Source organism: Neomonachus schauinslandi, chromosome 14, assembly GCF_002201575.2.
Source record: "Neomonachus schauinslandi chromosome 14, ASM220157v2, whole genome shotgun sequence".
NCBI lineage: Eukaryota > Metazoa > Chordata > Mammalia > Carnivora > Phocidae > Neomonachus > Neomonachus schauinslandi.
In genome coordinates, this window is record NC_058416.1 from 56,609,706 (window position 1) to 56,621,314 (window position 11,609).

Consider the following 11,609-nt stretch of genomic DNA (forward strand, 5'->3'; position numbering starts at 1 on the left):
CAATTTCTCCTGACCCAGGCCTGATCTGAGCATGCTCACTACACCCGGTTCTGATGTTCCCTAGCTCTCTTTTAACTTAGAATATGGAGCGGCCCTGTCAGGGGTCCTGTTGAATGTCCCCCCAGGATGTGTCTGGGGGGGGTCACTCCATGGAGATACTTCGCTCCCCATCCTGGGCGTTTCCACATGGGCAGTGTGATCTGAAGGCTTGGTAAACTCAAATGAGCCAGTTGGGCTAAAACACATGGGTCCCAGCCTGAGCCTGTGACCCCAAACCTCTGCGTGGCCCCCTTACTGACTACGGCCTGGCTCCTATATGTGTGTTCTCTGTCTTTTGAATTTTTTCCTTTAGAAAAATGTTTTTTTCAGATGAGAGAAATGAGAGATCTAAAAATCTGTTTAGGCCACCCATGAGGGGTTTGCAGCCTGGATGCAAATTTCTGATCTGCTACCCTCTCACGTGATAGGATACAAATCACTTCGCATTTCAGAGACTTATTTTTCTTTTTTCTTTTTTTTTTTTTTAAAGATTTTATTTATTTATTTGAGACAGAGAGAATGAGAGACAGAGAGCACGAGAGGGAGGAGGGTCAGAGGGAGAAGCAGACTCCCCGCCGAGCAGGGAGCCCGATGCGGGACTCGATCCCGGGACTCCAGGATCATGACCTGAGCCGAAGGCAGTCGCTTAACCAACTGAGCCACCCAGGCGCCCTCAGAGACTTATTTGTCATCAGCAGTTACATGACAACGGCAATACTGATCTCCCATATGAAAGGGACGTTTTGAAACCAAAGCAGGGTAGAAGTTGTTATGAAAATGATTCATATGATTAAAGTTTCTGTACAAACAAAAGCTCTTGGTGATTGGTGGGATGTTGTGAAAATAAGGAAAGAGAGGAAATACAAGCATGTTCTTATTCGTGGTGCCAGTTTGGGTTTTTCTGCTTCCTAATAATAAAGGAGGAAACTTAGGGGCCGATATATATTTGGGGTCTACCCACCCCACCTCACCCCTCCCTGCACCACCGGGGGAGAGGGGGACAGAAGGCAGGGCAGGGCTCACAGCAATGGTTTATAATCTTGAATGCGATGGGGGAGGAGAAGGAGGAAAGGAAGGAGAGCAATGTTTTGTTTTAAGATCTGTTGCTATATTTTAGCACTGAATCAATACATTCTTGGCCTTTCCTGACGGTCTGTGTATCCAGGCAGAGCTAAAACAAGGAAGGTCCCGGATCAACCGAATCCTGCTGAATAAAGTGAAAACCCCTATCCTATGGGAAATGACTTCCAAGTTCATCACCAGGCAGATGTTACAGAGACCAAGGAACAGAAAGGCTCCCTGGCTACACGAGGCTACATCGGTTTTACACCCAGGACAAAGAGCAGGGAGAAAACAGAGAGGGGTAGGGGAGCACCCCGAGGACAGGCGCAAGTGGGGTGGAGAGCCAGCCACCCAACCCCTGCCCCCTTGCTCCCACCACCCCACTGCTCCCTTTTCTGGGGGGGGGGGGCGTTGTGGGTCATGTGGTTCTGGGGCCAGAGCAGAGTTGGGAGCCAACCCGCACTTGCTGCTTGACAGAGACACAGGCAAAGCCGCTTGGGCAGAGGTCGGTGGAGACCTGTGGGCCCAATACACCTCCTGACCATGGAGCCTCCTGATGCAAAAGGAGCCTCGGGAATGACAGTGCCCACCTGGCCCTCGGCCTCTTCCCGCTCTGCTTTGAACACACAGGCCTGCAATGCTTCATGTCTACCTGTGCCTCCTAAGCGGCTTGCTTCCACGTTCAGCTTCATCCTTCTTTGCTTGTTTCTCTTATTTTCTGTAGCTGAACTGAGTATCTTTAAATCATACAGCAAAGACGCTTACGACTCTGACTCCTAGACTGGATTTAAGCCCACCCAGATTCATATCCCCCCTCCCCACCCCTCCCAGGTCCACATCTTCCGCCTCTGAAGCCCACCCACCTGGATCACAGGCCCTCCCACTAGGCCTCCTTTGGTCCTGTCTGCTGAAAGTCCTCTTTCCTTCCTCCTTTGCAGGGAGTGCTCACCAGTACCTCCCGTGGTTCATAGCTGCTGCCTTAAAGAAGGTTAGCCACTGTAGAGGAAGGCTGCCCACAGCAAAGACAGAGACTCTCTGAACGCTGCCCTCTTACCACAGCTGCCTGTGTTCCTCCTCATTCCCTACTGAGCAGGGCCTTGCTGGCTGCGTTTAACCCAGGTGGGAACTGAGCTCGGAGAGACACTGATGATATCAATCAGTGAAGCTAAAAATGCTGAACTAATGAATCTTCTCTCTGCTTCGGGCAATCCTTTCTTAAAATGTCCCTACCAGGGGCACCTGGGTGGCTCAGTCGTTAAGCGTCTGCCTTCGGCTCAGGTCATGATCCCGGGGTCCTGGGATCAAGCCCTGCATAGGGCTCCCTGCTCAGCGGGAAGCCTGCTTCTCTCTCTCCCACTCCCCCTGCTTGTGTTCCCTCTCTCGTTGTGTCTCTCTGTCAAATAAATAAATAAAATCTTTAAAAAAAAAACAAAACTTCTGGAAGATTATAAAAATCTACCTGGGAAACATTTCTTACGGTAGGAGGAACTGTTGCTGGCCCACCTGACAGCCTATCCCCTCCTTCACTGTAGCAGGATGCCAATGTGCCCTGGCAAAGGGCAGGGAGGGACCCCGTCCCCCCACCTACCCTCTCAGGGTAGTTCTGGCAAAGGACTGCAGTGGTGGGCAGGGGAGTGGGGGCAGGGGTGGAAGCTGATGGAAGCTCTTAGAGAATGGCCGTGTTCCCCAGTAAGAGGGACACTCAGAGAAGGCAGTCTACCCCACCCCCAACGCACACACGTACACACAGCAACACAATCCATACGACACATACCACATAGACCACACACACCATATACAACACACATACCACAGACATAACCCACACCACGCGCACAACACATCTACATAACACATGCCACACACAATACACACCACACAGACCACACACCTAACACACACCCAATACAACACCCATACAACACATACCCCAGACACAGCACACAATACACACACACAACACACTACACATGCAGCACACATATATACAACACATACCACACACCACACATACATCTACACAGAACATACGTGCCACACACAAAACACACCGCACACAAACACGCATATACAACAGCACAATATATACCACACAGACCACACAGAACATATATATGTGCACACATAATTCACAGCGCACAGATCACACATACACTGATGCGCACACACACCACCCCCTTCCTCCTGCTTTTGGATGCTGGCAGCCGCGGCTGTGTTTGAAAGCTTCGCTACCATGGTGCAGCCCTCAGGAAGCTGCCCCCTGAGCCCCGAAGCTACTGATCTTCTATCTCTCCCTGTCTCCAGACTCCCTGTTCTGTAAAAAAATAAATCCCTATTTCCTAAGTAATGTTTTCATCATGTGTTCTGCGATTTGCAGCTGAAATCAGCCTAACTGTATCAGTGGACTAGATTATAAATGTGTAGGGCCACGTCTTGCACATTATTCAATTCTGCACAGCACCTAGTGGACTATCATTTATAGATTAGATGCTGAAGGGATGCTGGTTGAGTAGGTGAGTGAATGAAGCAAGGGATTGATGCAAGGCAGTGGAAGAGGTCACATCATGTGCAGGACACCCCGGAGGAAAATACTCTTAGTGAGTACTCGGCCACTTGTATAAATGCTTCACACTTACAACGTATTTGATCTTCCCTATAACTCTGTGAGATAGGTGCTGTGACTGCTGCCCCCATTTGAGGCAGGAGGAAACTGAGATGCAGAGAATGCAAGCGACTTTGCAGAGACCACACAGTGCAGAAGTGGTGGCAGGGCTGGGACCAGGATGGGGCAAGTGAGCACTCACCCAGGTACAACATGAAAGGGAGCGCCCCAAACACTTAGTCATCAAGACAGCCTGCGTCTTAATGCAATCATGCCAAAATAAAAAATGAGCATACAAATTCAGGATGGACAAAAATATTAAAATTGTCAATAAAGACAGGATTCGACCCTGTCCTTATACCACCTGGCCTCACTCACCTCACCCTGATCTCAGCTCTGTAATAACAGACTATTTACAGAACAAAGCGGCCAGCCTGGGTGGCCATAGTCTGCTGATACGATTTTAAAAAAATACTGCATCAAAATATGATTTATCTTGACTGATGAGTTTTTTGATGCCCCCTTAAATTTTGTGCCCAAGTTGAGCACCCCACTCCCCTCCCTTCCAAAGCAAAGATCTTCCCATGGCCCCTTGGGGTTTCTGTATATATGCCAAGCATGTTTAGCATTTGCTGGAACTAGAGCTGAAACTAGACACATGTAGGCCTGAGACAAAGATTTTAGCCTGGACGGAAGCCAGAGCTACAGGAAGGGGTAAACAGTCGGGGTGGGTGTTGGAGTGTTGGGGTAAGGGGCTGGCGGAGGTAAGGAGAATGCATTTTGCAGGGGGTGCTTGAAGGATGTGGGGAGAGGAGAGGGGGCGAATTGCAGGGCAGGCCCCCACCGAATGCTCTCATGAGCAGAGTGCTGTAGAACTGACTGTGAATGTTGTGTCAGAAGTGCCCAGAAGAGCTGGCACAGCTGAGAAATGAGAGACTGGAGGGTCAACGACCTGCTTGCCCCAGGGCACGTGCTCTCAGCTGTGATGCCAGGACCTGCCGGGAGGTGAGCCCAGGGCTCCTTGCTCCGCATCTGCTGCTTTTCCTATTTTATCAGGTGACTGCATTTGGGAAGGAGCAGGGTTGCAAATATGTGTCCATCGGGGCTTAGTTGGAGCTTAACATGACAGGCCATTGAGGAAAGAAGGCAGAGCGGGGCAGGCAGCGGTGAATCCCAAAACACGCGAAGACACGCCCCACCATGTCCCACCTTCTCCTCTTTCTGTATAGCTCAGCTCACTGGCCATTGCTTCCTAGAGCTGCTAGAAATCCCTACGCCCCACCCTGGCTTCCATTTGAGGGGTTAACGCCCATTTGTGTGCATATCTGATATGTCTATGGATGCTGAGGGCTGAGTAGAGATTTTGATAAAATGAATAGAAAGAACTTTCTATCTCCCTGGTTCTCGCCCCAAATCCCTTACACCGGCGGCAGGGCGGCAGGGCGCATGCGCAGAACCGCGGGGCCTTGCCCGTGTGTATGCTGTTCCCTGCAGAGGCCTTCCGCAGACTACCGCGGGATCGCCTACACACGGCAGCACAGCTCGCTGTCTGCCTTATCGTGACTTCGCCACTCCACTGTCTTCCTTGAGGTAACTGTGCTCTTCCAGAAAACTCTTGTCCAGAAGGTTGCAAATTACTTTGTCATTCCAGAATCTTCCTGAAGGACCCATCAGCTTTTCAATAGAAAGCATCATAGATGGTTTACACCTCTGTTTAAAAATCACTGCCTTGCCGTGCCCACCAGTCCTAACCGTTGCCTTATTGATGTTACCCCGTCCTAATCAAGGTCCCTGCACTTGAAAACCAACCTTAAGCCAGACTGCAGAATCCCGGTGAAGATTCCGGGCTTTGGCCTCCTCCCTAGGAGTCTCCTCCCTCAGCACAGGGTAAACACAAGCTTCCTTTGTAAATCAGCAGATTGTTTGGGTAGTACTTTCAGGGAGCTGGAATTTGATAACAGACAAAAATGAGGTGAAAGAGAAGAGACATTCACTGGGGACAAGTAATGTCATCATGCAGCAGTAGGGAATTTCAGGGCCCAGCACCCACATGGTACATGAGACTTGCACGTACAGCAGGAGAAATAGTGGCCCGCTATGTGTCCTGCTGGGGTTAAATCCCCTGCTCTCATGCCTACGCGGGTTGTAAACTTGGTTCCCAACCCCTGGGTTGCAGGGAAGGTTACATTTGCTAAAGAACGGTGTTTCAGGGGCGCCTGGGTGGCTCAGTCGTTAAGTGTCTGCCTTCGGCTCAGGTCATGATCCCGGGGTCCTGGGATCGAGCCCCGCATCGGGCTCCCTGCTCCGCGGGAAGCCTGCTTCTCCCTCTCCCACTCCCCCTGCCTGTGTTCCCTCTCTCGTGTCTCTCTCTGTCAAATAAATAAATAAAATCTTTAAAAAAAAAATGGTGTTTCAGTTTCATTGTCCTTTCAGGAAAAGGTTCAGTGTTTCAGATTCTACAGCCCACCTGTCATTCCCTTCCCAAGATGGTGTCTAGGTGAGACAATACTGAGCCCTCCGGGCAGCATTCAGGGTACCCGTGGCCTCTCAGCAAGGGCTACTCCCCACTTACTGGCCACTTCAGCTGGGCCTGGTGATGCGCCCTGCTGGCTTTGCCTCATCTCTCTCTCCAAAGGACAGGGTCTGACTGTGACCCCCACTCACTCCCCGGCAGGGAGCACAGTATGTGGGCTTACCTGCCAGGTCCAGAGTTCTCCTCCACAGCAGCCGCTGTCCACCCAGGGAGCCCTCTGACATGTGAGTGACCTTTTGCACCATCCCTGAGGCCCACACAGGTGTGAATGACCTCCCAGGCATTTGTCCTTCCATGCCCAACTTCGCAACTCATTGCACACAGACAGGACACCCCACGTTGGATCAAGGACTCTGTGATGTTTTCTGCCCGGAATCCTGCATGGGCTGTAGGGCTGAAGATCTGCTTTCCATGTCCCTTCAACCTCTTCACACATCAACCCTTCTCCAAACATCAATTAGCCCAAAGAGGCAGGGCTGCTGTAACCAAACACCACAGACTGGGGGACTTGGCCAACAGAAGTATCTTGTCTCATAGTTCTAGAGGGCTGGAAGTTGAAGATCAAGGTTGTCAGAAGGGTTGGTTTCTTTGGAGGGCTCTCTATTTGGCTTGCAGATGACTGGCTTTTGCCTGTGTCTTTACATGGTCTTCCTTCTGTGCCAGTCTGCATACTAAACTCTTATTCTTGTAAAAACGCCACTCACATTGGATTAGAGCCCACCCATATGACCTCATTTCACCTTAATTACTTCTTAAGAGGCCCGATATCCAAAGACAGCCAAGGTCCAGGGATCGGGGGTTAGGACTTCCACAGAGGAAATTTGGGGCCACAGGGAGGTGAGGGGACACAATTCAGTCCATCCCAAGGCTCTTCTCTGCTGTGTCCCACCTGCTCCATTCTGTTCTTTGTGCAATTCCCAGGGGCCAGAAGCCCCAGCTATTCACTTCCTTTTTCTTTCCAGATGGGGATTTTCCTGTTTTCCCTTTCTTGTTTACCTTCTCCCCTTCTGAAATGGCAAAAATCCTACTATGGGACACAATTTCCAAGGCAAAGAAAGGAGAAATCCATTAGTTTAATATTTTCAAAGTATTATCTTCCTTACCTTTATGTGGAGGTTATGGATAAGGCTGACAAACTGGTTGAGGAAAGGAGGTAGAAAAAATTGACTTGCAGAAGGACCATGAAGGCACCTGTGAGCCCGGATGCCTCCAGAAAGGAAGGGTGTGTGTACAACGGGCTGACCAGGGCCCAGGGATGCCATGAGACTGTGTCCTCAACCTTTACATCTTGGGAAAGAAAGACCCTGTACCATCTGAGAGAGTTTGCTCCCTGACTCTCCAACCATTCGGACCCCAGTAAAAGCCAGAACCATAAAAGAAGGAGCCTTTTCCCCACTGGAGAGCCTCCCTGGGGCTCTGAAATTCCAGAACAAAGGGAAGACTTCTAAACAGGGCCAAGATTTTACAGTGACAAAGTGGGTTTAGCAAGCTAACAAACATTTAGATCTTGGTGATAATAGGACTTCTTTTGTACCCTCAAGCCATGAGGGCTAGGAATACCCAGATTCTTGGAATTGGATTGAAAAAGAAAAAAGTTAAAAAAAAAAAAGAGAGAGAGAGAAAGAAAGGAAGTCCTGGTTAATTGACAACATTTTCATGGCCGTTTGTTCTTTTTTTTTTTTTTTAAGATTTTATTTATTTATTTGAGAGAGAGAGCACATGAGATGGGAGAGGGTCAGAGGGAGAAGCAGACTCCCTGCTGAGCAGGGAGCCCAATGCGGGACTCGATCCCGGGACTCCAGGATCATGACCTGAGCCGAAGGCAGTCGCTTAACCAACTGAGCCACCCAGGCGCCCTGGCTGTTTGTTCTTAAATAAGTAGTTTTGAGACTACTTATCATGTAACTTTTGACCTACAGTCCCTTTCAACTTTAATGAAATGTGTTTCTTAGTGTGGAATTTTTATAATTTTACTTTCTGTATTAGAGTAGTTGTCAGTATTTGATGTTGAGCCTGAAGCCAGCTGAACATTCTTTAGAAGTTTTCAAGGTATCTGATTGAGTTTATCAGCTTCTCTTTCATAGCTTCTTTGCTGCCTCTCTGAATGATTAGAGAGTTCTTTCAAAATTGTGCTGAGCTTGAAGTGATAATGAAACACTCCTAATCAGAAAGGAGCTCTACAGACATGGGAGATGCCATCGCTGGTTTCCTGAGTAAGGAAGGACCAACAACTCCCCCTAGTGAAGTAATAGAGCTACTGAATGTTTATGCCCACTAACCGGAACTCCAGTCAGCCCAAATGCAGGTGTAAGCCTCATTTTATTGCAGATTTTCACAAGGGGAATCAAAAGCTGTAAGATAAATTCTAATTATCAGGGCACTTGGGTGGCTCGCTTGGTTAAGCATCTGCCTTCGGCTCAGGTCATGATCCCGGGGTCCTGGGGTCGAGTCCGGCATCCAGCTCCCTGCTCAGAGGGCAGCCGACTTCTCCCTCTACCCCTCTCCCCCTTTCATGCCTTCTCTCTCTCTCAAAAATAAATAAATAAAATCTTAAAAAAGAGAAAATCCTAATTATCAGTTAGGAGTAAGTTAAACAATATATCAATTATTCTTTCTGTCACTCAAAGAATTTATGATACCATGGATTTGTTTAAATACTCTTAAAGCTGGAAAATCACAGATAAAAGTGAATCTGATTATCTCAGAACAATCATTCATCTTAGCTTATCAAAACATAATCATAAGGATTTATTAAAAGGAGCAGATACTGCATTACAATTGGTAAGACTAATATTTTGACTGGATTTTTGTGAGAAATGAACAAATATGGTCCTATTTTGTGAGAAATTAACAAATATGGTTAAGTTAGAATTTGGGGAAAATTCTAAACTGCCAAGAAAGAAATATATATTTAATTTTTCTTTTCAGAATTTTCTCCAAGTGTGAACAATACTTAGTAGAGATTGGTGACCTTTATTACTGTCTTTTCTAGTTGCTTCATTCAGCTAAATGGAGAATTATTCTGCATAATTTTAAGTTAATGTACACTGAGAGAGAAGAGATTCCCAGAAGATTTTGAAAATTAAATGAAAGAGACCCAAAGGCCAAAGTTACACAGAACCACAAACTGCATAGAGAAATCAAATATAAGATTTGATAATCTAATGGAAAAGGCTTGACAGAAGAGAAATCTTCTTTCAGAAGAAATCACTTCTTTCAGACTCTCCTGGTCATTGAATATGAACACGTTTTGGTGGTATTCATTCACAGTCTAATTGCATTCACTTATGGTTAGAGGCAAGCAATATCAAATTAAGTTTTAAAATGTAAGCCACATATCCAAATCAAAACCTCAATGAGATACCACCTCACACCAGTCAGAATGGCTAAAATTAACAAGTCAGGAAACGACAGATGTTGGCGGGGATGCGGAGAAAGGGGAACCCTCCTACACTGTTGTTGGGAATGCAAGCTGGTGCAGCCACTCTGGAAAACGGTATGGAGGTTCCTCAAAAAGTTGAAAATAGAGCTACCATATGATCCAGCAATTGCACTACTGGGTATTTACCTCAAAGATACAAATGTAGGGACCCTAAGGGGTATGTGCACCCTGATGTTTATAGCAGCAATGTCCACAATAGCCAAACTGTGGAAAGAGCCAAGATGTCCATCGACAGATGAATGGATAAAGAAGATGTGGTATATATATACAATGGAATATTATGCAGCCATCAAAAGTAATGAGATCTTGCCATTTGCAACGACGTGGATGGAACTGGAGAGTATTATGTTGAGCGAAATAAGTCAAACAGAGAAAGACATGTATCATATGACCTCACTGATATGAGGAATTCTTAATCTCAGGAAACAAACTGAGGGTTGCTGGAATGGGGTGTGGGGTGGGAGGGATGGGGTGACTGGGTGATAGACACTGGGGAGGGTATGTGCTCTGGTAAGTGCTGTGAATTGTGCAAGACTATTGAATCTCAGATCTGTACCTCTGAAACAAATAATGCAATATATGTTAAGAAAAAAAAAAAAGAAGAAGAGGAAGAAGGTAGCAGGAGGGGAAGAATGAAGGGGGGGAATCGGAGGGGTAGACGAACCATGAGAGACGATGGACTCTGAAAAACAAACTGAGGGTTCTAGAGGGGAGGGGGGTGGGAGGATGGGTTAGCCTGGTGATGGGTATTGAGGAGGGCACATTCTGCATGGAGCACTGGGTGTTATGCACAAACAATGAATCATGGAACACTACATCTAAAACTAATGATGCAATGTATGGGGATAATATAAGAATAAAAAAATTAAAAACAAAACAAAACAAAACAAAACAAAAAAACAACAAAAAAAATAAAAATAAAATGTAAGCCACATAGAGTTGGTTAACATTTAATATAAACCCATATATTTTTTTTGTATTTAATAAAATGAACAAAGAGAAGATCAAGCTTTGAACCAGGAAGTGAAACACTCAAAGTTGTTTGGGTTTCCAGGCAGAAAATCCAAATCTAATAGTTCATGGTCAGTTACAGAGCTTCTGATATAAATACCTAGAAAAATGAGTTTCAGAGAAATCAGTTTTCATTAACAGAACCTGATAGGTCAAAACCCAACATGTCTTCATGTGTATAATTTCTGGGATGGGATCTAAATGTAAAGGCCTGGTTTTGTCCAGCAGTGTTATTTGGAATGATCTATCCCTCTCAGGCCTCTTCATGTGCACCTGTCCCAACCACAGAACCGCATGGACAGGAGCTGAGCTCACTCCTTCTGGCTTAGGAAGCAGGAGATCCTAACTCCCATTTGCCTGTTTTTAAAACCTTCTGTGTCTCCTTAGTGACCTTGTCTTTTTTATTCTGTTTTTTTTTTTTCCTCTCCCTCCATATATGCTCTCCAAAACTTAGCTATGAGGACAAAATAATAATCATAATAATGATAAAAAGAAGTGTGTTTTGCAAAGCTAGCATCTTTTCAATCATTGTAAATGAGACTATGTTGACATAATACAACAATTGTTAACAATAAGGCGAAAAGACAATAGTTTGTGATTTTGGGATTCCAACAGTCTGGGAACAGATACCCTGACCAATTTTTCTGCTCACGTATGCTGAAAATGCTAGGCTACGAGGTAACTATAATGTACTGATAGACCCACAAGCAGCTCAGGCAAACAGGCCAAAAACGAAGTGAAAGTGGACCCTGAAATAGAAAGTAGACAGGAGTCAGATTTTAGCCCCGAGTACATTTGCCAAACCTGGTGCCTTGGTCTTTGGTTTTCACGGCTGGTCCAAGAAGAAAAATGTAACAGGGGAACCCCTTGTACTAAGCTGGAACCTCAAACAATAACCCACGTGATGTTAGTATGGACTA